The sequence below is a fragment of the Alosa sapidissima genome, chromosome 19 (assembly GCF_018492685.1).
Source record: "Alosa sapidissima isolate fAloSap1 chromosome 19, fAloSap1.pri, whole genome shotgun sequence".
Classification (NCBI taxonomy): Eukaryota; Metazoa; Chordata; class Actinopteri; order Clupeiformes; family Clupeidae; genus Alosa; species Alosa sapidissima.
Window position 1 is genome coordinate 24,763,289 of NC_055975.1, and position 5,000 is coordinate 24,768,288.

Here is a 5,000-nt window from a genome sequence, read left to right on the forward strand (position 1 = left end):
AAAGGATCGAGTTATGAATGAAAAAAGGTATATTTGAACATCTTTCTCATTCGGGTTAGCCTATACTCTCACGAACGTTTTACTGAAGTCAGTGTATTTTAGGATTGAAATGTTTGATGCAAATTGATCGACTGACAAAATATTATATTCGATTGATTAAGACTTTGTAAAATACTGTAAGTTCCACTACAATTTAAACATTTACTTTTATTCTAAATATACTAATATAATCTCCACTTCTGTGCAAGTTGTATTGCAACATCTTAACATTATTTAGGCTATTGGTTGCAAAGGATTTAGCAAAAGATTTTGTAAAATATTTGTTTTTAAATCTCAGATAACTTTGAGTTGTCTACTGGCTCCTTGTATCGCAATAAGCTATGTTTACCGCTGGAATAGAGAAATCAACAGAAATCGATCACAAATGCAACAGGGTGCCAGAGTTTTGAAGAAAAGCGAACGCTTACCTTGAAATAGTTTAATACACCACGCAGTTATCCTTCGGTAATTTCTTTTGGATAAAGAAAACATCTACATATCTCCAAAACGCGCCACGGACAGGCTCGGACACATAGGTACTACTTGTGGAGTCAACTTAGGTGAATGTGAATTGACACGCATCTGATCTCTGTGGCCGAGGTTCACACACCCCTACCACAGGTCACAAGTGGTATATCCCACAGGGGAGAATCAGCAAGTGGAAGTACCCAGAAGTGTTATTTGTAGGATATGTAGCGGGTTTTAATGATCTTGTTTGGGTAATATGTATAATAAAATATATTGCATTATATTGTATTGAAGCCTATGCCATTGTGAACGCTAGAGTCTTGATGTCCTGAAAAATGAATGTAAAATAGCAAATGAATTATTTTCTAAAAACCTCTTCAGTGACATTACATCTCTGAGCAAATAGAAATGGCGCAAAATCTCGCACATTTAACCACAGTCTTTAACCATCATCCTAAATGTTCAGCAATTGCTTTCCAGGATTTTGTCTTGATTTGTATCAGGTTGGATTACGCTCTTATCTGCCTCCATCTACAGGCCACATGGATGCATTGCACGAGTCCAGTGTATGGCACATCCATGGTTTACCAAAATAATGTTCTCTCAGACCACGAACAGTGATCCTGCATCTGTCTCCATGGGGTCCACTCCGTGAGTAACACCAGCGACTTTTTGACAGTGAGTATTCTCCTTTTATTATAAAGTGACCTATAGTTTAGGACTAGGCCTATTTATTCCAGTCAAATAGTCTAGTCTATAGACCCACTACTGTAGGCCAATGCGATGACAAAAGTATCTGATCAAACGAGCACACATCTATCTGAGAAAATTAAATCCATTTAATGGCATATATGCTAAAATATCCTATGTCTATTATGGATGCGACTGTTGGCCCATACTCTATAAGCCACTCAACAAAGCACTAATAGTAGTAGAGTAATAGGCTACATTGATTTACACACACACACACATCGCAGTTAAGTCGAACACACACTCAAATGCAACTTAGTAGCCTATATTTTGTCACTTTATCGACACGGCCTTGTGTGTGAGTGTGATCAAGGGCAAATAGCAGGTTGTTGGGAGCCTTGTTATGCTTATGTGCCTCAACCTATAAACAGTTAACACTGCAGTAACATACCGTTTTAGGAGGAAATGGGGTCTCCATCTTCCCCAGACGCGCTAGGCCTATATCAAGAGAATTTAGCATAGGTATGCGTTCATGCCTGGGACATTACCCATAAAATTACTAAAAATATCCCCAGTCTCGCTCCCATGACAGAATTATTAAATTGACACGAGAGTATCACGTCCGGTCGCCCACCGTGGCACAGCCGCCACGCAAATGTTCATTTCTCATTTCCCCTCTCAGAAGTACCCCCTCTCCCGCAATCTGTCATCCTGACGGCTTCTCGTTCCCCCGCTAAGTGCCTACAGGCGAGTCAGACAGTCGTCGGTGACAAGAGCATTTCAGGTTGTCATGCACTAATGCAAAAGTTCCCAGAGACCCCCGCTAGTGTATTCATCTTCATCTGGCTGACTTGCTCATTCCCGCTGCCGTCATTTTTTCGTCATGCGTTGGTAAATTAAAGGGGGCCCCTCCCGTTCTGCAGAGGGCTCTGTCAACAATTTACCCCAACGCTACTCATTAGTCGGCCCGACTGCCACTCATTGTGGCTTTTAATCCAGGTGAGTTATTGTCCCGGTGTCGGACAAGGAAACCGGCACCTAATGAGAAAACAAGAGCGGGAGCCTGGCCAGCCGCGCGGGCACGCCGGTGATTCATTGGGCCGGCCCGTGCCAGGTTCCCCCTCCCTCACCCCCAGGGAAGATGATAAGGCCATTTATATGGGTGTCAACAGACGTGACGCGCACGTGCAACTGACTGCGCGAGCGTCTGAAGGGCAGGCCAGACAATGGCGCCTTTGCAGAGGTGACGTGTCCAGGGCGGGCCAGGGCGATGCAATTTATGCTATTTCCAAAAAGAACAACAACAAAACCGTTTGTATTTTAAGTTGGCTGGAAGGACAACGGTTCGAATGCAATAGTGTAGTAACTCATAAAGAAATAGGTTACTGTTTTAGCTTCGTTGTACTGTAGAGATTTGTAATGTGTAGGAGCCTGTGTAAGGACTGTTTTAGAGGCACGACATTAGTTCTCTATATTATGCATTGCTCACATGTGCGTATTAAGTAATTTGAACATCATTAGGAATTTGCAAACATCACAGCACAGGCTAGCCTATCAATTTCACTCACTGCCATACGATTACCTCCGCAAAGTCCAGAACCTTAACAAAGTCATTAAATTCGTTTTAAAAAGAACCTCATTTGAGTAGCAATAACATTTTTAATCATTTTATTACCAAAAGAGTATTTAACAAGTAGTTAATTAAATGCCAAAGGCAGGTTATCTAAGTTTAACCTTCAGATAGAAAATGATGTATCAAAGTCCGCCGCTGGCGCAGTGTGATAGAAATGTCATCCTTGATTATCCACCATACCTGAAGTGGCGGCTGGCTTTTCCAGGAGAGGGGTGGAAAATTAGGTGATTCAATTAATGGACATCTTTCTGTGAGCGGGGAAGTGCACTATGTAGCAAATTGTGGGGGAATTTAGTCAAGATACTGGAGCAAGAGGCTAGAAACTCTCTCTCTCTCTCTCTCTCTCTCTCCCTCTCTCTCTCCCTCCCGTCCCTGCTCAACAAGGTAAAAGAGAACTGCTTCAGTGAGGTTCGCTGTGGGTCAATTACCGTAAATGAGAGAGGGGGATGGCGCGAGAGGCCGGCGCAGACTATGCCTATAACAGGGATGGATGCTGCTCAGCCACCGTGAAGTGAAAGTTCGCTGTAATGTGGCAAGCCATAATATAGTGTGTGGAACACAGACACCGTGAATACACTAGAGTATGCCAAAGAGAATGAGATGAATTCTGTGTTGTAATACCTAGTTCAGTATTTTAAAGTACTGCCATACACAATTAAAACAGTAGGCGATTATGTAATTATGTGTTCTGGAAATAAGTCTGAACAAATTACTAAATATAACTTTGATATTAATATATAAAAATTGGTAAAGTTAAGGAATGTAATTTAGTAGTGGAGCCATTGTTAGAAAACAGGATGAGCAAATAAATAAATGTGGAATTGTAACTTGGATACAATTTAAATTGCAAAATGTAAATGCAAAAATATACATTCAGAATGTTCAAAGAAAACAAGTCATAAACACTTGGGCTTGTTTTCTTTTCTCTGTTTGTGGACATATAAATCACAGAAAGTGAGTGAGTGTGTGTGTGTGTGTGTGTGTGTGTGCGTGTGTGTGGTGTGTGTGTGCATGCTGGTGACTGAATGCCCCTCAAAGTTAATTGAAAAGTGTCCTGTGCTGATTTGCATAAAGAACACATTTAAATGTTGAAAAATGAAAAATAAATACATAACTACCCATGAAATATTGCTTTTTGGTTGTTGATCATTTATAACTATTGGTTTAATTATCTGACATATCATTTGAGTGCTCTGGCCCTTTTCTCTCGGTAATGGGTTGTAGATATTAGGCAGTAAATATTAATAGGCAATAGCAATGGCACTCATGAGGTGCTTGCAAAGGTAATGAAGAGCATGATAGCCCAGTTTTAATTACACACACACACACACACACACACACACACACACACACACACACACACACACATACACACACACACATACACACACACACACACACACACACACACACACACACACACAAACAGGTGCAACCTGAGTGTGTTAAGATGAAGTCCTGGAGAGGTTTTCCTCTGGAGTCTTAAAGGGTCTACTTTAAGGCTCTTGCAGACATGTCATTTATTTTATCTGCATGTTGATACAGTAATTATGAAAGAAAATAAAAATGGATTTTGAAATAAACTGATGGTGTCATGCACACACAGGGATACAGTCCTACTCTCAGGTGGTAGTGGTTGATGCTAAACGTAAATAAGTAACATTTAGCAAATTAGCGAGACATGTAGGGCCTACTCAACAGCCCCTCACACATTTCCTCTGAAAATGTCTCAGTTGTGAGCCAGACATGGTTCCCAAGAGACATATCTGCCTGATCAGGTGTGAATCATGGACACCGTTAATTATCAGGGACATCCAGCAGCTCCCTGATCTTGTGTGAATCATGCGGATTTGTGTCTGATCTGCGCCAGCTTCATCCCAGAGCCCACCGTTGTCTCAACGTTAATCCGTGGTGCCCACGGGCCCTCCGTACTTTGGCTAACAGGGAGAACAGAGGGCTCCTCTGCCCCTCTGTCAACCAATCAGAGCGTCCGCTGGCCGAAGGGCCGCGGTTAAGTTAGGATTTGATTGCGGAGCTGAGCGGCTTCGGGGCGCGGGGCAATCTCCTGGGCACTGGAGAGGAGAGCCTGTTATAAGATACAGTGGTATTAATTCAGGTTCCTTGTTTCTATTTGATCGCAATTTATGCCCCGTGGCGCGTGGAACCAGGG

The 5,000-nt window shown here is 42.2% G+C and overlaps 1 protein-coding gene across 2 annotated transcripts in view; it reads right to left on the bottom strand.

Annotated features, from left to right (window-relative positions):
* Positions 1-595, bottom strand: part of greb1 (growth regulating estrogen receptor binding 1) — a 51,544-nt gene extending 50,949 nt beyond the window's left edge. For both annotated transcript variants that reach the window (XM_042072820.1, XM_042072823.1), the window contains exon 1: positions 468-595. The gene's annotated coding sequence lies outside the window, so the exon portion shown is untranslated. The remainder of the gene's footprint in view (positions 1-467) is intronic.
* Between the last annotated feature and the right edge of the window lie 4,405 nt (positions 596-5,000).